At 50.7% G+C, this 24,495-nt stretch overlaps 1 long non-coding RNA gene across 1 annotated transcript; it reads right to left on the minus strand.

Annotated features, from left to right (window-relative positions):
* Nucleotides 1-203: 203 nt before the first annotated feature.
* LOC139395676 (uncharacterized) lies at nucleotides 204-19,646 on the minus strand. Its single transcript, XR_011630570.1, has 3 exons — nucleotides 19,427-19,646; nucleotides 11,004-11,188; nucleotides 204-268 (listed from the first exon to the last, which is right to left on the minus strand). It is a non-coding gene; the product is annotated as an uncharacterized lncRNA (long non-coding RNA).
* Between the last annotated feature and the right edge of the window lie 4,849 nt (nucleotides 19,647-24,495).

The raw sequence follows: 24,495 nt of genomic DNA on the forward strand, positions 1-24,495 counted from the left end.
GCAATTAGAAATATCTTTAAGAGATACCCAGACAACACTAGACCGGACAAAGAAATATTACAACTGTTAGAAATCAGCCTGACTAGCAATGACTTTTCATTCAATGATCATTATTACCTGCAGGTGGAGGGAACAGCTATGGGCAAAAAATGTGCACCTGCTTACGCCAATATATACATGGCTGAATGGGAGAGAGAGGCACTGGCCAAGTGTCCATATCAACCCACTTGTTATTACCGCTTTTTAGATGACATAATAGCAGCCTGGCCTCACGACATCCAGTTATTCACAGATTTTATAAACATTCTCAACGGTCATCATCCATCCATTAAGGTTAAATACACAATTCATCCGCAAGAAGTCAACTTCTTAGACACAACGGTTTTTTTCAGTAATAACAATCAATCACAGAAAACACTACACACTAGAGTTTACTTCAAACCAACAGACACACATGCTTTACTTCATAAACACAGTTACCAGAACGAACCAGACCAGACCAAACCAGACCAGACCGAACCAGACCAGACCATACCGAACCAGACCAGACCAGACCAGACCGAACCAGACCAGACCGAACCAGACCAGACCATACCAGACCATACCGAACCAGACCAGACCAGACCGAACCAGAACGAACCAGACCAGACCGGACAGGACCAGACCGAACCAGACCAGACCGAACCAGATCAGACCGAACCAGACCAGACCGAACCAGACCAGACCATACCAGACCAGACCATACCGAACCAGACCGAACCAGACCAGACCAGACCGAAGCAGAGCGAACCAGAACGAACCAGACCAGACCAGACCGAACCAGACCAGACCGAACCAGAACGAACCAGACCAGACCGAACCAGACCAGACCAGGCCAGACCGAACCAGAACGAACCAGACCAGACCAGACCGAACCAGACCAGACCAGACCGAACCAGACCAGACCACACCGAACCAGACCAGACCGAACCAGACCGGACCAGACCGGACCAGGCCAGACCAGACCGAACCAGAACGAACCAGAACGAACCAGACCAAACCAGACCAGACCGAACCAGACCAGACCGAACCAGACCAGACCGAACCAGACCAGACCGAACCAGACCAGACCGAACCAGACCGGACCAGACCGAACCGGAGCGAACCAGAACGAACCAGACCATACCAGACCGAACCAGACCAGACCAGACCGAACCAGACCAGACCGAACCAGACCAGACCGAACCAGAGCGAACCAGAACGAACCAGACCAGACCAGGCCAGACCGAACCAGACCAGACCAGACCAGACCGGACCAGAACGAACCAGAGCGAACCAGAACGAACCAGACCAGACCGAACCAGACCAGACCGAACCAGACCAGACCAGGCCAGACCAGACCGAACCAGACCAGACCGAACCAGAGCGAACCAGAACGAACCAGACCAGACCGAACCAGACCAGACCGAACCAGACCGAACCAGACCAGACCGAACCAGACCAGACCGAACCAGACCAGACCGGACCAGACCAGACCGGACCAGACCAGACCGGACCAGACCGAACCAGACCCGAAACAGACCGGACCAGACCAGACCAGCCGAACCATACCGAACCAGACCAGACCGAACCAGACCGAACCAGACTGAACCAGACCAGACTGAACCAGACCAGACTGAACCAGACCAGACTGAACCAGACCAGACTGAACCAGACCAGACCGAACCAGACCAGACCGAACCAGACCAGACTGAACCAGACCAGACCGAACCAGACCAGACCGAACCAGACCAGACTGAACCAGACCAGACCGAACCAGACCAGACCGAACCAGACCAGACCGAACCAGACCAGACCAGACCATACCGAACCAGACCAGACCGAACCAGAGCGAACCAGAACGAACCAGACCAGACCAGGCCAGACCACACCGAAGCAGACCAGACCAGACCAGACCGAACCAGACGGGACCAGACCGGACCAGACCGAACCAGACCAGACCAGACCGAACCAGACCAGACCAGACCGAACCAGACCGAACCAGACCGAACCAGAACAAACCAGACCAGACCGAACCAGACCAGACCAGACCGAACCAGACGCGAACCAGACCGAACCAGACCGAACCAGACCCGAACCAGACCCGAACCAGACCAGACCATACCAGACCATACCGAACCAGACCGGACCAGACCGAACCAGAGCGAACCAGACCAGACCAGACCAGACCGAACCAGACCGAACCAGAACAAACCAGAACGAACCAGAACGAACCAGACCAGACCATACCAGACCATACCGAACCAGACCAGACCGAACCAGAGCGAACCAGAACGAACCAGACCAGACCAGAACCGGACCAAACCATACCAGACCAGACCGAACCAGACCAGACCGAACCAGACCGAACCAGAACGAACCAGACCAGACCGAACCAGACCAGACCGAACCAGACCAGACCAGACCAAACCAGACCAGACCGAACCAGACCAGACCGAACCAGACCAGACCGAACCAGACCATACCGAACCAGACCATACCGAACCAGACCAGACCAGACCAAACCAGACCAGACCGGACCAGACCGAACCATACCAGACCATACCGAACCAGACCAGACCGAACCAGACCAGACCGAACCAGACCAGACCGAACCAGACCGGACCAGAACGAACCAGACCAGACCAGACCAGACCAAACCAGACCAGAACAGACCAGACCGGACCATACCAGACCGAACCGGACCAGACCGAACTGGACCAGACCGAACCAGACCGAACCAGACCGGACCAGACCAGACCGAACCAGACCGAATCAGACCGAACCAGACCGAACCAGACCAGACCAGACCATATCGAACCAGACCAGACCGAACCAGACCGGACCAGACCGAACCAGAGCGAACCAGAACGAACCAGACCAGACCGAACCAGACCAGACCGAACCAGACCAGACCAGACCGAACCAGACCAGACCGAACCAGACCAGACCGAACCAGACCAGACCGAACCAGACCAGACCATATCGAACCAGACCAGACCGAACCAGACCAGACCATACCAGACCAGACCGAACCAGACCAGACCGAACCAGACCAGACCATATCGAACCAGACCAGACCGAACCAGACCAGACCGAACCAGACCGGACCAGACCGGACCAGACCAAACCAGACCAGACCGAACCAGACCAGACCAGAACGAACCAGACCAGACCAGACCAAACCAGACCGGACCAGACCGAACCAGACCGAACCAGACCAGACCAGACCGGACCAGACCAGACCAGACCGGACCAGACCAGACCAGAGACCAGACCGAACCAGACCGAACCAGACCGGACCAGACAAGACCAGCCGAACCATACCAGACCATACCGAACCAGAACGAACCAGACCAGACCAGACCAAACCGGACCAGAGCGAACCAGAACGAACCAGACCAGACCAGACCGAACCAGACCGAACCAGACCAGACCAGACCGAACCAGACCGAACCAGACCGAACCGAACCAGACCAGAACGAACCATACCGGACCAGACCAGACCAGACCAGACCAGAACCAGACCGAACCAGACCGAACCAGACCAGACCCGAACCAGACCAGACCGGACCAGACCCGAACCAGACCAGACCGGACTAGACCCGAACCAGACCCGAACCAGACCAGACCGGACTAGACCCGAACCAGACCCGAACCAGACCAGACCGAACCAGACCGAACAAGACCGAACAAGACCGAACCGGACCAGACCAGACCAGACCAGACCGGACCGAACCAGACCGAACCAGACCAGACCGAACCGAACCAGACCGAACCAGAACGAACCGAACCAGACCAGACCGAACCGAACCAGGCCGAACCAGACCGAACCGAACCAGACCAGAACGAACCATACCGGACCAGACCAGACCAGACCAGAACCAGACCGAACCAGACCGAACCGAACCAGACCGGACCAGACCCGAACCAGACCAGACCGGACCAGACCCGAACCAGACCCGAACCAGACCAGACACGAACCAGACCCGAACCAGACCAGACCGGACTAGACCCGAACCAGACCAGACCCGAACCAGACCGGACCGAACCGGACCAGACCGAACCAGACCAGACCGAACCAGACCAGACCGAACCGGACCAGACCAGACCGGACCAGACCGGACCAAACCAGACCAGACCGAACCAGACCGAACCAAAAAAGACCATACCAGACCAGACCGAACCAGACCGGACCGGACCAGACCAGACCGAACCAGAGCGAACCAGATCAAACCAGACCAGACCGAACCAGACCAGACCAGAACAGAACCAGAACCAGACCGAACCAGACCAGACCGAACCAGATAATAACAATCAATCACAGAAAACACTACACACTAGAGTTTACTTCAAACCAACAGACACACATGCTTTACTTCATAAACACAGTTACCATCCTAAACATACATTTAAGGGAATAATAAAATCACAAATTATACGGTTCTACAGGATATCATCTTGCAAGCAAGACCTGGATTATGCAATAAATACACTATTCAATGCACTTAGAAGAGGATATTCAAAACGATTTTTAAGAACCATTAAAAACACATTGGCCGCCCTCCCTCCCATTCATCCAACACTCACAGACCACAGCAAATCATCCTACTCCTAACCTTGACCCCTCCCCAAACCTCACGCCTAACCCTAATGTGTACCATTACCCTGGTTCTCATCCTATCTCCCTCCCTCACCCTGACTCCCCTATGGAAAGTGATCTGCACCAATCACTAAACCGGAACACTTCCTCTGTCTCTTCTCCCTTGTCATCAATACTCAATCAACAGACAATTATCATCCCCCTAGTAACCACATTTTCACATAGAATTAGACCCCTACATCAATCAATCAAACACAACTTCTCTACAGTTCAGCACACTTACATACCACTCAAACCATACAGAATTATTTCAGCATTTAGAAAGAACAAACACTTAAAGGACCTCCTCACCAAAGCAAGATTCAGTAGTAAGCCACCACAAGACCTCAAACCTCATAATTTCCATTTTCGACAGATAAAGGTCATTACAAATATACACAGCCACACATCAGCACCAGTACAAGAATCCTATTCATTGAACACACATAACACCATTTATATAATTACATGTACACTTTGCAATAAACAATACATTGGAGAAACCAAACACACCATAGAAACCAGACTCAAACAACACCTGTATAACATTAAAAGGGCACACCTACAAACGGAACTCATAACCCACTTCCAGGAGCACCCCATCACTCACCTTACCATATCAGGGTTACAGTCACATATAGGCTGGACCTGTGGGCCTCTGGACCTGTGGGCAGCACGGGAGTGGATCCAGAACCTACAGACAATAACACCAAATGGCCTGTATTAGAAAATGGGTTTTAACAGACAGGAAAATGGATGGAGAAGAACATGGTTTTATTCATAATTTATTTCTACTCTATATATTTATGGTTTGTTTGGTTTTAGTTTGGCACTTCCTCTTTTAGGTTTTTCCTTTCCTTTAACAAAACAATGAAACCATTTAAATGCACAATATGGCGTTTATGTTCATATTTAACAACACTATGGTTGAATGAATCTCTCACCACATCGACTTCTGCACTGCCACCCAGAAAAAGAGGCAACTTGGAGCTTACCTCAGTTTAATTTATGATCCTAGGAGGACATCTACGGGCCTTTAAGTATTACACCAAATGGCAAGGTGGCAGATTGGAATTTTAAGGGAAATAAACCAATACTAGTCTTGGGAGACTCAAATGTTAATAGAATCCCTCCATTTCATAACCCATAAAAGTGGAGAGTTACCCTGGAGCAACATTTTACCATTTCAAAAAGGTCCTGGAGAAAACAGAGGTTCATTTAGACACCAGCATGCATAGTGGTTCTCTCGGTGGGCATAAACAATATGGATAATGACCCATACAAAACATCAAACAGAATGCACCAATGCACAAGGAAGCAAGAGTCACTTTTTCCCTAATGCAATTATTTACATCCCCATTATTAACCACTCACACCTCCTTTCACCAGATCGAAAACGGAACCTCAAAGTCATTAACGGTTACATCACCACACATGGCCCATTTCTCTTGGAGATACCACATGATGAATTCCACACAACAGACCTGATACACTGAACAACAACCACAGCAGACCTAATTTTTAAGAATTGGTGTGAGCAGCTAAATTTAGAATAGGCTCTACCCACAATTTGGACCCACACCACACCCTTCTTTTCCCCCCAACCCCCTGTACACTCCCCCCCTTTCCTCCCCCAGTTGCTTTCTTAGATTACCCAGCAGAGGGGGTAGTTGACCCCCTCTCATCATGAATTTATCCAAGTCTTTTCAACTCACAACAGCACAGACCCAACTTTTGGAGAGGGGGGGTTGTCTTTCATTTCACTCTACACTCCAAATGTCATATATGTATATAATCACTTGCACATTTAGCAAAAAACACTACATTGGGGAAACCCAGTATACAATAGAAAATAGACTTAAACAGCATTCTATACAATATCAAACGGGCCCATTTACACACAGAACTAGTGACTCATTTCCAGGATCACCCCATCAATGAACGCAATGAAAGCACTTATGCTGATTATAGACACTTAATAGCGCGTTTTTAAGTTTCAAAAGATTGCGACTCCCGCCCTTTGCCTCACAATGGTTTGATCCACTGCAGGTCATTAGTTTTGTTGGAAGCCTTCACACACACCTGCTGAATTTGCAGAGCTGGCGCGCAAACTAAAGCAAACGTTAACTATCAAGCTAGCTCACCCTAAAAGTGTTTTGAAACACATAACCTGTCATTATGAAAATCACTGTATTCAAACCTGTGTAGATCAGTCAATTCTTAACTTAAAGACTTAAAACTCAGGATTCTGTAAGTGGCTATGTCAATAAAGACATGTGTTTACTTATAGCTTCCTGTGCCAACCGGAAGTGCCTTTAATTGGGTCACACTGTCTGTTTTGAAGGGTTAAAAAAGTCACATCTTTCCAAAACTTCACGTGTGACTAGGTAACCCTCCTAAACTGTAAATCAGTAATTTCCGCCAGCAGATGTCAAAGAAAAGCTCTCACACACACACACACACACACAGCAAGGATGGAGTGAAAAGGTGTGGTGCTGAAAGACACAGAGAGCAGGCAAGGGCATAAACATAATCTCTAGGCCGTGCAGAGTTCAACGAGATATCCCGTAGCTCGCTCGGTCTGAGCGCAGCGACCATGAGAAAAGTAGGCCCAAAATGTCATTTGTTTGGGTGACAGTGAGAGAACTGCTAGGGTGAGAAGCACAATTCGACCTCAGGTACGTTCCTGAGGTCCTCCCGATCCGTGCAAGCCTAACCTTGGCCGTGTGGCATTAACCCTTAGCAGTTAAAAGAAGGTGTTTACTTCAAACAGTTTGCATTGACTTCTCTCCCCATAGGAATACATTGCCTGCACCTCTAAATTCAACCTGAAGCCTATGTGGGTTATGAATGCCTTATGAACCTGTCTTCTATGACAGTCCATCAGACCACTATGAGGTCTACCTGTGTCGAATCTAAGCATCCTGGAGCATCCGGAAGTGGTTAAATTCACCCAAAAGGTATTTTGATGTACATAACCTGCAAATGTGAAAATGACTGCATTCAACCCTGTCTAGATCAGTCAATTTTTAACATAAAGACTTTAAACTCAGGATTCTGTAAGAGAATACCCCAAGCAAGATATGTGTTTACGTATAGCTTCCTGTGCCAACCGGAAGTGCCTTTAATTGGGTCACACCTTTAATTGGGTCACACTGTCTGTTTTGAACTTGCATTGGCCAAGTGCCCACATCAACCTACAATTTACTCATAACCCACTTCCAGGAGCACCCCATCACTCACCTTACCATATCAGGGTTACAGTCACATATAGGCTGGACCTGTGGGCCTCTGGACCTGTGGGCAGCACGGGAGTGGATCCAGAACCTACAGACAATAACACCAAATGGCCTGTATTAGAAAATGGGTTTTAACAGACAGGAAAATGGATGGAGAAGAACATGGTTTTATTCATAATTTATTTCTACTCTATATATTTATGGTTTGTTTGGTTTTAGTTTGGCACTTCCTCTTTTAGGTTTTTCCTTTCCTTTAACAAAACAATGAAACCATTTAAATGCACAATATGGCGTTTATGTTCATATTTAACAACACTATGGTTGAATGAATCTCTCACCACATCGACTTCTGCACTGCCACCCAGAAAAAGAGGCAACTTGGAGCTTACCTCAGTTTAATTTATGATCCTAGGAGGACATCTACGGGCCTTTAAGTATTACACCAAATGGCAAGGTGGCAGATTGGAATTTTAAGGGAAATAAACCAATACTAGTCTTGGGAGACTCAAATGTTAATAGAATCCCTCCATTTCATAACCCATTCAAGTGGAGAGTTACCCTGGAGCAACATTTTACCATTTCAAAAAGGTCCTGGAGAAAACAGAGGTTCATTTAGACACCAGCATGCATAGTGGTTCTCTCGGTGGGCATAAACAATATGGATAATGACCCATACAAAACATCAAACAGAATGCATCAATGCACAAGGAAGCAAGAGTCACTTTTTCCCTAATGCAATTATTTACATCCCCATTATTAACCACTCACCCCTCCTTTCACCAGATTGAAAACGGAACCTCAAAGTCATTAACGGTTACATCACCACACATGGCCCATTTCTCTTGGAGATACCCCATGATGAATTCCACACAACAGACCTGATACACTGGACAACAACCACAGCAGACCTCATTTTTAAGAATTGGTGTGAGCAGCTAAATTTAGAATAGGCTCTACCCACAATTTGGACCCACACCACACCCTTCTTTTCCCCCCAACCCCCTGTACTCTCCCCCCTTTCCTCCCCCATAAGCCACCACAAGACCTCAAACCTCACAATTTCCATTTTCGACAGATAAAGTTCATTATAAACATACCAGCTGCGTGCTTGCAGACGCGATAAAGACACGCAGGTTAAAATATCAAAACAAAATATGTGACCAATGGCATTAAATTGGGGACAGGCCGAAAAGCATGAAACATGTATGGCAATTTAGCGAGTTAACCCGCTAGCTAATTTGTCCTGTGATATAAACATTGCGTTATTTTTTTACCTGAATTACACAAATTCCTCTACTCCGACAATTAATCCACACATAAAACCGTCAACTGAATCGTTTCTAGTCATCCCTCCTTCTTCATCTTTGAATTTATATGGTAATTGCCATCAACACAAATCAGTTCTTCAATCAACCACGCCCTTCAATCAACCACGTGAGTGAGGAGATATCACGTGCATAGGCAGAAATCCCAGGGGGGGACATGACCCCCCTATCCTGGGAAAAATATGATTTCCCCCCCCAATATATCACTGTAAACATATCTATGTAATTTCAATAATATGAATGAACGCAATGAAAGCACTTATGCTGATTATAGACACTTAATAGCGCGTTTTTAAGTTTCAAAAGATTGCAACCCCCGCCCTTTGCCTCACAATGGTTTGATCCACTGCAAGTCATTAGTTTTGTTGGAAGCGTTCACACACACACACACACACACCTGCTGAATTTGCAGAGCTGGCGCGCAAACTAAAGCAAACATTAACTATCAAGCTAGCTAGCTAGCACCCCTCAACTGAAGCTAGACAGCTAACTACCAGCAAACCATTGCTAGCGGTCTTCAGCTAACCTTCAGCGCGGAAAGCTCTCGCCAGTTCGAACAACGCGACTCTAACCAGAGCATAACGGACCTATTATTATTATTTTTTTATCCCCGGATTCCCACCGGATTCCCACCGCAAACGGAACATTTTCAGCTGGGTCTTCACAACTAGCTAACTGCAACCCCGGATGTTAACTCCTGGCTAGCGTTTCCATCCATTTAGCTTGAAGCTAGCCCGGCCAGAGCTCCTGTGCTACCACCGAAGCATACTCCTGGGCTACAATATCCGGACCCACGACAGGTCTATCGATGTCACCGCATGAAGAGGCATAAACAGACTCACCCCATCGCGACGTCCCCCAAAGGCTAACTTTCTAGCCCTTGCTATCTCCTTGCTTGCTAATTCGGCCTGCTAACTGCTAGCTTGTTTAGCCCCGGTCCGCTAACTGCTACCTTGTTCAGCCCCGGCCTACTAACTGTTAGCACAGGCCTGCTAACCGTCTGAATCGCAGCGTCCCAACCACTCACCGGACCAAATATTTTCTTTCAATCTCTTTTCGATTTTTAATTTGATTATACCTTCCGGTAACCTGCCTCACCCAATGTGATACGGAATCGCTATTATTTTTAATTTTTAGAACACATTCAAGAACCTCCAGAAGCTAACCAGCTAACTAGCTATTTAGTCATTGTTAGCCACTGCTAGCGGCCTTTACCTTCTGCACAGCCAGCCAGTTTTCTTAACCTGGATAATACTCGCCAGTCTAGCTTCGCTGCCCCCTGGACACTGATCACTTGGGTACAAAACAGTATACAACCACAGACACAGCTAAGGACAATAATAAAAAGACTACGACCAACACTACATCACAGCAAAACAACGGGACTTTCTCAACGGTACAGACACCCCACGACCTAGACTATTCTACTTACTGTTAAAAGTACACAAGGAACCGGAGACATGGACAATTCCCTTTGAAGTTCCTCCTGGCAGACCGATTGTCTCAGACTGCAATCGTGAATCCTATAACATTTCACAATATATAGATCACCATATCAACCCTCTCTCCACAAGGCACCCCAGCTTTCTCAGGGACACCTACCACTTCATGGAGAGGATTGGACCCATAGTTGTTCCCTCCCATACACACATATTCACGATAGATATTGATAGCCTATACAGCAACAGGAATACAAGCAATTAGAAATATCTTTAAGAGATACCCAGACAACACTAGACCGGACAAAGAAATATTACAACTGTTAGAAATCAGCCTGACTAGCAATGACTTTTCATTCAATGATCATTATTACCTGCAGGTGGAGGGAACAGCTATGGGCAAAAAATGTGCACCTGCTTACGCCAATATATACATGGCTGAATGGGAGAGAGAGGCACTGGCCAAGTGTCCATATCAACCCACTTGTTATTACCGCTTTTTAGATGACATAATAGCAGCCTGGCCTCACGACATCCAGTTATTCACAGATTTTATAAACATTCTCAACGGTCATCATCCATCCATTAAGGTTAAATACACAATTCATCCGCAAGAAGTCAACTTCTTAGACACAACGGTTTTTTTCAGTAATAACAATCAATCACAGAAAACACTACACACTAGAGTTTACTTCAAACCAACAGACACACATGCTTTACTTCATAAACACAGTTACCAGAACGAACCAGACCAGACCAAACCAGACCAGACCGAACCAGACCAGACCATACCGAACCAGACCAGACCAGACCAGACCGAACCAGACCAGACCGAACCAGACCAGACCATACCAGACCATACCGAACCAGACCAGACCAGACCGAACCAGAACGAACCAGACCAGACCGAACCAGACCAGACCGACCAGACCGAACCAGACCAGACCGAACCAGACCAGACCGAACCAGACCAGACCATACCAGACCAGACCATACCGAACCAGACCGAACCAGACCAGACCAGACCGAAGCAGAGCGAACCAGAACGAACCAGACCAGACCAGACCGAACCAGACCAGACCGAACCAGAACGAACCAGACCAGACCGAACCAGACCAGACCAGGCCAGACCGAACCAGAACGAACCAGACCAGACCAGACCGAACCAGACCAGACCAGACCGAACCAGACCAGACCACACCGAACCAGACCAGACCGAACCAGACCGGACCAGACCGGACCAGACCGGACCAGACCAGACCGAACCCGAACCAGAACGAACCAGAGACCGAACCAGACCAGACCGAACCAGACCAGACCGACCAGACCAGACCAGAGACCGAACCAGACCCGACCAGAACCAGACCAGACCGAACCAGACCGGACCAGACGAACGAACCAGAGAACCGAACCAGACCGAACCAGACCATACCAGAGACCAGACCGAACCAGACCAGACCAGAACGAACCAGACCAGACCGAACCAGACCAGACCGAACCAGAGCGAACCAGAACGAACCAGACCACGAACCAGACCAGACCAGGCCAGACCGAACCAGACCAGACCAGACCGGACCAGAACGAACCAGAGCGAACCAGAACGAACCAGACCAGACCGAACCAGACCAGACCGAACCAGACCAGACCAGGCCAGACCAGACCGAACCAGACCAGACCGAACCAGAGCGAACCAGAACGAACCAGACCAGACCGAACCAGACCAGACCGAACCAGACCGAACCAGACCAGACCGAACCAGACCACCAGACCAGACCGAACCAGACCAGACCAGAGCGACCGGACCAGACCGAACCAGACCGAACCAGACCAGACCGAAACAGACCGGACCAGACCAGACCAGCCGAACCATACCGAACCAGACCAGACCGAACCAGACCAGACCGGACCAGACCAGACCGAACCAGACCAGACTGAACCAGACCAGACTGAACCAGACCAGACTGAACCAGACCAGACTGAACCAGACCAGACTGAACCAGACCAGACTGAACCAGACCAGACCGAACCAGACCAGACCGAACCAGACCAGACTGAACCAGACCAGACCGAACCAGACCAGACCGAACCAGACCAGACTGAACCAGACCAGACCGAACCAGACCAGACCGAACCAGACCAGACCGAACCAGACCAGACCGAACCAGACCAGACCAGACCGAACCAGACCAGACCAGACCATACCGAGACCAGACCGAACCAGAGCGAACCAGAACGAACCAGACCAGACCAGGCCAGACCACACCGAAGCAGACCAGACCAGGCCAGACCACACCGAAGCAGACCAGACCAGACCAGACCGAACCAGACGGGACCAGACCGAACCACCGAACCAGACCAGACCAGACCGAACCAGACCAGACCAGACCGAACCAGACCGAACCAGACCGAACCAGAACAAACCAGACCAGACCGAACCAGACCAGACCAGACCGAACCAGACGCGAACCAGACCGAACCAGACCGAACCAGACCCGAACCAGACCAGACCATACCAGACCATACCGAACCAGACCGGACCAGACCGAACCAGAGCGAACCAGACCAGACCAGACCAGACCGAACCAGACCGAACCAGAACAAACCAGAACGAACCAGAACGAACCAGACCAGACCATACCAGACCATACCGAACCAGACCAGACCGAACCAGAGCGAACCAGAACGAACCAGACCAGACCAGACCAGAACCGGACCAAACCATACCAGACCAGACCGAACCAGACCAGACCGAACCAGACCGAACCAGACCAGACCGAACCAGACCAGACCGAACCAGACCAGACCAGACCAGAACCAGACCAGACCGAACCAGCCGAACCATACCAGACCAGACCATACCGAACCAGACCAGACCGAACCAGACCAGACCGAACCAGACCATACCGAACCAGACCATACCGAACCAGACCAGACCAGACCAAACCAGACCAGACCGGACCAGACCGAACCATACCAGACCATACCGAACCAGACCAGACCGAACCAGACCAGACCGAACCAGACCAGACCGAACCAGACCGGACCAGAACGAACCAGACCAGACCAGACCAGAACAAACCAGACCAGAACAGACCAGACCGGACCATACCAGACCGAACCGGACCAGACCGAACTGGACCAGACCGAACCAGACCGAACCAGACCGGACCAGACCAGACCGAACCAGACCGAATCAGACCGAACCAGACCGAACCAGACCAGACCAGACCAGACCATATCGAACCAGACCAGACCGAACCAGACCAGACCGAACCAGAGCGACCAGAACGAACCAGAGCGAACCAGAGACCGAACCAGACCAGACCGAACCAGACCAGACCGAACCAGACCAGACCGAACCAGACCAGACCGAACCAGACCAGACCCGAACCAGACCAGACCAGACCAGACCAGACCAGACCAGACCGAACCAGACCAGACCGAACCAGACCAGACCATATCGAACCAGACCAGACCGAACCAGACCAGACCGAACCAGACCGGACCAGACCGGACCAGACCGAACCAGACCAGACCGAACCAGACCGAACCAGAACGAACCAGACCAGACCAGACCAAACCGGACCAGACCAGACCGAACCAGACCGAACCAGACCAGACCAGACCGGACCAGACCAGACCAGACCGGACCAGACCAGACCGGACCAGACCGAACCAGACCCGAACCAGACCGGACCAGACCAGACCAGCCGAACCAGACCGGACCAGACAGACCAGACCATACCGAACCAGAACGAACCAGACCAGACCAGACCAAACCGGACCAGAGCGAACCAGAACGAACCAGACCAGACCAGACCGAACCAGACCGAACCAGACCGAACCAGACCAGACCGAACCAGACCGAACCAGACCGAACCGAACCAGACCAGAACGAACCATACCGGACCAGACCAGACCAGACCAGACCAGAACCAGACCGAACCAGACCGAACCAGACCAGACCCGAACCAGACCAGACCGGACCAGACCCGAACCAGACCAGACCGGACTAGACCCGAACCAGACCCGAACCAGACCAGACCGGACTAGACCCGAACCAGACCCGAACCAGACCAGACCGAACCAGACCGAACAAGACCGAACAAGACCGAACCGGACCAGACCAGACCAGACCAGACCGGACCGAACCAGACCGAACCAGACCAGACCGAACCGAACCAGACCGAACCAGAACGAACCGAACCAGACCAGACCGAACCGAACCAGACCGAACCAGACCGAACCGAACCAGACCAGAACGAACCATACCGGACCAGACCAGACCAGACCAGAACCAGACCGAACCAGACCGAACCGAACCAGACCGGACCAGACCCGAACCAGACCAGACCGGACCAGACCCGAACCAGACCCGAACCAGACCAGACACGAACCAGACCCGAACCAGACCAGACCGGACTAGACCCGAACCAGACCAGACCCGAACCAGACCGGACCGAACCGGACCAGACCGAACCAGACCAGACCGAACCAGACCAGACCGAACCGGACCAGACCAGACCGGACCAGACCGGACCAAACCAGACCAGACCGAACCAGACCGAACCAGAAAGACCATACCAGACCAGACCGAACCAGACCGGACCGGACCAGACCAGACCGAACCAGAGCGAACCAGATCAAACCAGACCAGACCGAACCAGACCAGACCAGAACAGAACCAGAACCAGACCGAACCAGACCAGACCGAACCAGATAATAACAATCAATCACAGAAAACACTACACACTAGAGTTTACTTCAAACCAACAGACACACATGCTTTACTTCATAAACACAGTTACCATCCTAAACATACATTTAAGGGAATAATAAAATCACAAATTATACGGTTCTACAGGATATCATCTTGCAAGCAAGACCTGGATTATGCAATAAATACACTATTCAATGCACTTAGAAGAGGATATTCAAAACGATTTTTAAGAACCATTAAAAACACATTGGCCGCCCTCCCTCCCATTCATCCAACACTCACAGACCACAGCAAATCATCCTACTCCTAACCTTGACCCCTCCCCAAACCTCACGCCTAACCCTAATGTGTACCATTACCCTGGTTCTCATCCTATCTCCCTCCCTCACCCTGACTCCCCTATGGAAAGTGATCTGCACCAATCACTAAACCGGAACACTTCCTCTGTCTCTTCTCCCTTGTCATCAATACTCAATCAACAGACAATTATCATCCCCCTAGTAACCACATTTTCACATAGAATTAGACCCCTACATCAATCAATCAAACACAACTTCTCTACAGTTCAGCACACTTACATACCACTCAAACCATACAGAATTATTTCAGCATTTAGAAAGAACAAACACTTAAAGGACCTCCTCACCAAAGCAAGATTCAGTAGTAAGCCACCACAAGACCTCAAACCTCATAATTTCCATTTTCGACAGATAAAGGTCATTACAAATATACACAGCCACACATCAGCACCAGTACAAGAATCCTATTCATTGAACACACATACACCATTTATATAATTACATGTACACTTTGCAATAAACAATACATTGGAGAAACCAAACACACCATAGAAACCAGACTCAAACAACACCTGTATAACATTAAAAGGGCACACCTACAAACGGAACTCATAACCCACTTCCAGGAGCACCCCATCACTCACCTTACCATATCAGGGTTACAGTCACATATAGGCTGGACCTGTGGGCCTCTGGACCTGTGGGCAGCACGGGAGTGGATCCAGAACCTACAGACAATAACACCAAATGGCCTGTATTAGAAAATGGGTTTTAACAGACAGGAAAATGGATGGAGAAGAACATGGTTTTATTCATAATTTATTTCTACTCTATATATTTATGGTTTGTTTGGTTTTAGTTTGGCACTTCCTCTTTTAGGTTTTTCCTTTCCTTTAACAAAACAATGAAACCATTTAAATGCACAATATGGCGTTTATGTTCATATTTAACAACACTATGGTTGAATGAATCTCTCACCACATCGACTTCTGCACTGCCACCCAGAAAAAGAGGCAACTTGGAGCTTACCTCAGTTTAATTTATGATCCTAGGAGGACATCTACGGGCCTTTAAGTATTACACCAAATGGCAAGGTGGCAGATTGGAATTTTAAGGGAAATAAACCAATACTAGTCTTGGGAGACTCAAATGTTAATAGAATCCCTCCATTTCATAACCCATTCAAGTGGAGAGTTACCCTGGAGCAACATTTTACCATTTCAAAAAGGTCCTGGAGAAAACAGAGGTTCATTTAGACACCAGCATGCATAGTGGTTCTCTCGGTGGGCATAAACAATATGGATAATGACCCATACAAAACATCAAACAGAATGCATCAATGCACAAGGAAGCAAGAGTCACTTTTTCCCTAATGCAATTATTTACATCCCCATTATTAACCACTCACCCCTCCTTTCACCAGATTGAAAACGGAACCTCAAAGTCATTAACGGTTACATCACCACACATGGCCCATTTCTCTTGGAGATACCCCATGATGAATTCCACACAACAGACCTGATACACTGGACAACAACCACAGCAGACCTCATTTTTAAGAATTGGTGTGAGCAGCTAAATTTAGAATAGGCTCTACCCACAATTTGGACCCACACCACACCCTTCTTTTCCCCCCAACCCCCTGTACTCTCCCCCCTTTCCTCCCCCATAAGCCACCACAAGACCTCAAACCTCACAATTTCCATTTTCGACAGATAAAGTTCATTATAAACATACCAGCTGCGTGCTTGCAGACGCGATAAAGACACGCAGGTTAAAATATCAAAACAAAATATGTGACCAATGGCATTAAATTGGGGACAGGCCGAAAAGCATGAAACATGTATGGCAATTTAGCGAGTTAACCCGCTAGCTAATTTGTCCTGTGATATAAACATTGCGTTATTTTTTTACCTGAATTACACAAATTCCTCTACTCCGACAATTAATCCACACATAAAACCGTCAACTGAATCGTTTCTAGTCATCCCTCCTTCTTCATCTTTGAATTTATATGGTAATTGCCATCAACACAAATCAGTTCTTCAATCAACCACGTCCTTCAATCAACCACGTGAGTGAGGAGATATCACGTGCATAGGCAGAAATCCCAGGGGGGGACATGACCCCCCTATCCTGGGAAAAATATGATTTCCCCCCCCAATATATCACTGTAAACATATCTATGTAATTTCAATAATATGAATGAACGCAATGAAAGCACTTATGCTGATTATAGACACTTAATAGCGCGTTTTTAAGTTTCAAAAGATTGCAACCCCCGCCCTTTGCCTCACAATGGTTTGATCCACTGCAAGTCATTAGTTTTGTTGGAAGCGTTCACACACACACACACACACACCTGCTGAATTTGCAGAGCTGGCGCGCAAACTAAAGCAAACATTAACTATCAAGCTAGCTAGCTAGCACCCCTCAACTGAAGCTAGACAGCTAACTACCAGCAAACCATTGCTAGCGGTCTTCAGCTAACCTTCAGCGCGGAAAGCTCTCGCCAGTTCGAACAACGCGACTCTAACCAGAGCATAACGGACCTATTATTATTATTTTTTTATCCCCGGATTCCCACCGGATTCCCACCGCAAACGGAACATTTTCAGCTGGGTCTTCACAACTAGCTAACTGCAACCCCGGATGTTAACTCCTGGCTAGCGTTTCCATCCATTTAGCTTGAAGCTAGCCCGGCCAGAGCTCCTGTGCTACCACCGAAGCATACTCCTGGGCTACAATATCCGGACCCACGACAGGTCTATCGATGTCACCGCATGAAGAGGCATAAACAGACTCACCCCATCGCGACGTCCCCCAAAGGCTAACTTTCTAGCCCTTGCTATCTCCTTGCTTGCTAATTCGGCCTGCTAACTGCTAGCTTGTTTAGCCCCGGTCCGCTAACTGCTACCTTGTTCAGCCCCGGCCTACTAACTGTTAGCACAGGCCTGCTAACCGTCTGAATCGCAGCGTCCCAACCACTCACCGGACCAAATATTTTCTTTCAATCTCTTTTCGATTTTTAATTTGATTATACCTTCCGGTAACCTGCCTCACCCAATGTGATACGGAATCGCTATTATTTTTAATTTTTAGAACACATTCAAGAACCTCCAGAAGCTAACCAGCTAACTAGCTATTTAGTCATTGTTAGCCACTGCTAGCGGCCTTTACCTTCTGCACAGCCAGCCAGTTTTCTTAACCTGGATAATACTCGCCAGTCTAGCTTCGCTGCCCCCTGGACACTGATCACTTGGGTACAAAACAGTATACAACCACAGACACAGCTAAGGACAATAATAAAAAGACTACGACCAACACTACATCACAGCAAAACAACGGGACTTTCTCAACGGTACAGACACCCCACGACCTAGACTATTCTACTTACTGTTAAAAGTACACAAGGAACCGGAGACATGGACAATTCCCTTTGAAGTTCCTCCTGGCAGACCGATTGTCTCAGACTGCAATCGTGAATCCTATAACATTTCACAATATATAGATCACCATATCAACCCTCTCTCCACAAGGCACCCCAGCTTTCTCAGGGACACCTACCACTTCATGGAGAGGATTGGACCCATAGTTGTTCCCTCCCATACACACATATTCACGATAGATATTGATAGCCTATACAGCAACAGGAATACAAGCAATTAGAAATATCTTTAAGAGATACCCAGACAACACTAGACCGGACAAAGAAATATTACAACTGTTAGAAATCAGCCTGACTAGCAATGACTTTTCATTCAATGATCATTATTACCTGCAGGTGGAGGGAACAGCTATGGGCAAAAAATGTGCACCTGCTTACGCCAATATATACATGGCTGAATGGGAGAGAGAGGCACTGGCCAAGTGTCCATATCAACCCACTTGTTATTACCGCTTTTTAGATGACATAATAGCAGCCTGGCCTCACGACATCCAGTTATTCACAGATTTTATAAACATTCTCAACGGTCATCATCCATCCATTAAGGTTAAATACACAATTCATCCGCAAGAAGTCAACTTCTTAGACACAACGGTTTTTTTCAGTAATAACAATCAATCACAGAAAACACTACACACTAGAGTTTACTTCAAACCAACAGACACACATGCTTTACTTCATAAACACAGTTACCAGAACGAACCAGACCAGACCAAACCAGACCAGACCGAACCAGACCAGACCATACCAGACCAGACCAGACCAGACCGAACCAGACCAGACCGAACCAGACCAGACCATACCAGACCATACCGAACCAGACCAGACCAGACCGAACCAGAACGAACCAGACCAGACCGGACAGGACCAGACCGAACCAGACCAGACCGAACCAGATCAGACCGAACCAGACCAGACCGGACCAGACCAGACCATACCAGACCAGACCATACCGAACCAGACCGAACCAGACCAGACCAGACCGAAGCAGAGCGAACCAGACCAGACCGAACCAGAACGAACCAGACCAGACCGAACCAGACCAGACCGAACCGAACCAGACCAGACCAGACCGAACCAGACCAGACCAGACCGAACCAGACCAGACCACACCGAACCAGACCAGACCGAACCAGACCGGACCAGACCGGACCAGGCCAGACCAGACCGAACCAGAACGAACCAGAACGAACCAGACCAAACCAGACCAGACCGAACCAGACCAGACCAGACCGAACCAGACCAGACCGAACCAGACCAGACCGAACCAGACCAGACCGAACCAGACCGGACCAGACCGAACCGGAGCGAACCAGAACGAACCAGACCATACCAGACCGAACCAGACCAGACCAGACCGAACCAGACCAGACCGAACCAGACCAGACCGAACCAGAGCGAACCAGAACGAACCAGACCAGACCAGGCCAGACCGAACCAGACCAGACCAGACCGGACCAGAACGAACCAGAGCGAACCAGAACGAACCAGACCAGACCGAACCAGACCAGACCGAACCAGACCAGACCAGGCCAGACCAGACCGAACCAGACCAGACCAGAGCGAACCAGACCGAACCAGAACGAACCAGACCAGACCAGACCGACCAGACCGAACCAGACCAGACCGAACCAGACCAGACCGAACCAGACCAGACCAGAACAGACCGAACCAGACCGAACCAGACCGAACCAGACCAGACCGAACCAGACCGAACCAGACCAGACCAGACCGAACCAGACCAGACCGAACCAGACCAGACCGAACCAGACCAGACCAGACCGGACCGTACCAGACCGAACCAGACCAGACCAGACCGAACCAGACCAGACCAGACCGAACCAGACCGAACCAGACCAGACCGAACCAGACCGGACCAGACCGTACCAGACCGTACCAGACCGAACCAGACCAGACCAGACCGAACCAGACCGAACCAGACCGAACCAGACAAGACCAGACCAGACCGGACCAGACCGAACCAGACCGAACCAGACAAGACCAGACCAGACCGAACCAGACCGGACCAGACCGAACCAGACCGGACCAGACCAGAACAGACCGAACCAGACCAGACCAGACCATACCGAACCAGACCAGACCGAACCAGACCAGACCAGACCGAACCAGAGCGAACCAGAACGAAACAGACCAGACGGGACCAGACGGGACCAGACCGGACCAGACCGAACCAGACCAGACCAGACCGAACCAGAACGAACCAGAGACCAGAACCAGACCGAACCAGACCAGAACCAGACCAGACCAGACCAGACCGAACCAGACAAGACCAGACCGAACCAGACCGAACCAGACCAGACCAGACCAGAACCATACCGAACCAGACCAGACCGGACCAGACCGAACCAGAGCGAACCAGAACGAACCAGACCAGACCGAACCAGACCAGACCAGACCGAACCAGACCAGACCAGACCGGACCAGACCAGACCAGAACCAGACCGAACCAGACCAGACCGAACCAGACCATACCGAACCAGACCAGACCGAACCAGACCGGACAAGACCGAACCAGAGCGAACCAGAACGAACCAGACCAGACCAGACCGAACCAGACCGGACCAAACCAGACCAGACCGAACCAGACCAGACCGAACCAGAGCGAACCAGAGCGAACCAGAACGAACCAGACCAGACCAGAACAGACCGAACCAGACCAGACCGAACCAGACCAGACCGAACCAGACCAGACCGAACCAGACCAGACCAGACCGAACCAGACCAGACCAGACCGAACCAGACCGAACCAGACCAGACCGAACCAGACCGAACCAGAGCGAACCAGACCAGACCAGACCCAACCAGACCGAACCAGAACGAACCAGACCGAACCAGAACGAACCAGAACGAACCAGACCAGACCGAACCAGACCGAACCAGAACGAACCAGACCAGACCAGACCGAACCAGACCAGAGCAGACCAGACCGAACCAGACCGAACCAGACCAAACCGAACCAGACCAGACCGAACCAGACCGGACCAAACCGGACCAGACCGGACCAGACCAGACCGAACCAGACCAGACCGAACCAGACCAGACCGAACCAGACCGAACCAGACCATACCGAACCAGACCAGACCGAACCAGACCGGACCAGACCAGACCAGACCGAACCAGACCAGACCGGACCAGAACAGACCGGACCAGACCAGACCGAACCAGACCAGACCAGACCGAACCAGAGCGGACCAGACCAGACCAGACCAGACCGAACCAGACCGAACCAGACCGAACCAGACCAGACCGAACCAGACCGAACCGGAGCGAACCAGAACGAACCAGACCAGACCAGACCATACCAGACCGAACCAGACCAGACCGAACCAGACCAGAGCGAACCAGACCAGACCGAACCAGACCCGAGCGAACCAAACCGAACCAGACCCGAACCAGACCGAACCAGACCCGAACCAGACCAGAGCGAACCAGAACGAACCAGACCAGAACGAACCAGACCAGACCAGACCGAACCAGAGCGAACCAGAACGAACCAGACCAGACCAGACCGAACCAGACCGGACCAAACCAGACCAGACCAGACCGAACCAGAGCGAACCAGAACGAACCAGACCAGACCAGAACAGACCGAACCAGACCAGACCGAACCAGAACAAAACAGACCAGACCAGACCCGAACCAGAACAAAACAGACCAGACCAGACCGAACCAGACCCGAACCAGAACAAAACAGACCAGACAAGACCGAACCAGACAAGACCAGAACCAGACCGAACCAGACCAGAACCAGAACGAACCAGAGACCAGACCGAACCAGACCAGACCGAACCAGACCAGACCGAACCAGACCAGACCGAACCAGACCGAACCAGAACGAACCAGACCAGACCGAACCAGACCAGACCAGACCGAACCAGACCGAACCAGACCGAACCAGACAAGACCAGACCAGACCGGACCAGACGGAACCAGACCGAACCAGACAAGACCAGACCAGACCGAACCAGACCGAACCAGACCAGACCGAACCAGACAAGACCATACCAGACAAGACCATACCGAACCAGACCGAACCAGACCAGACCGGACCAAACCGGACCAGAGCGAACCAGAGCGAACCAGAACGAACCAGACCAGACCAAACCAGACCAGACCAGACCATACCGAACCAGACCAGACCAGACCGAACCAGACCATACCAGACCGGACCAGACCGGACCAGACCAGACCAGACCGAACCAGAACAAACCAAACCAGACCGGACAGGACCAGACCGAACCAGACCCGACCGAACCAGACCAGACCAGACCGAACCAGACCAGACCGAACCAGACCAGACCAGACCGAACCAGAGCGAACCAGACCAGACCGAACCAGACCAGACCAGACCGAACCAGAGAGAACCAGAACGAACCAGACCAGACCGAACCAGAACGAACCAGACCAGACCGAACCAGAACGAACCAGACCAGACCAGGCCAGACCAGACCGAACCAGACCAGACCGAACCAGAACGAACCAGACCAGACCAGACCGGACCAGACCAGACCGAACCAGACCAGACCGAACCAGACCAGACCAGACCACACCGAACCAGACCAGACCGAACCAGACCGGACCAGACCGAACCAGACCGGACCAGACCAGGCCGAACCAGACCGAACCAGAACGAACCAGACCAGATCAGACTAGACCGAACCAGACCAGACCGAACCAGACCGAACCGGAGCGAACCAGAACGAACCAGACCAGACCATACCAGACCTGACCAGACCGAACCAGACCAGACCGAACCAGAGCGAACCAGAACGAACCAGACCAGACCAGGCCAGACCGAACCAGACCAGACCAGACCAGAGCGAACCAGACCGAGACCAGACCAGACCGAACCAGACCAGACCGAACCAGACCAGACCAGGCCAGACCAGACCGAACCAGACCAGACCAGACCAGACCGAACCAGACCGAACCAGACCAGACCGAACCAGACCGAACCAGACCAGACCAGACCGGACCGACCAGACCGAACCAGACCAGACCGAACCAGACCAGACCAGACCGAACCAGACCAGACCAGACCAGACCGAACCAGACCAGACCATACCGAACCAGACCAGACCGAACCAGACCGAACCAGACCAGACCAGACCGAACCAGAACAGAACGAACCAGACCAGACCAGACCGGACCAGACCAGACCGAACCAGACCAGACCAGACCATACCGAACCAGACCAGACCGAACCAGACCAGACCAGACCGAACCAGACCAGACCAGACCGGACCGTACCAGACCGGACCAGACCGTACCAGACCAGACCAGACCAGACCGAACCAGACCAGACCAGACCGGACCGTACCAGACCGGACCAGACCGTACCAGA

Source organism: Oncorhynchus clarkii, unplaced genomic scaffold, assembly GCF_045791955.1.
Source record: "Oncorhynchus clarkii lewisi isolate Uvic-CL-2024 unplaced genomic scaffold, UVic_Ocla_1.0 unplaced_contig_118_pilon_pilon, whole genome shotgun sequence".
NCBI lineage: Eukaryota > Metazoa > Chordata > Actinopteri > Salmoniformes > Salmonidae > Oncorhynchus > Oncorhynchus clarkii.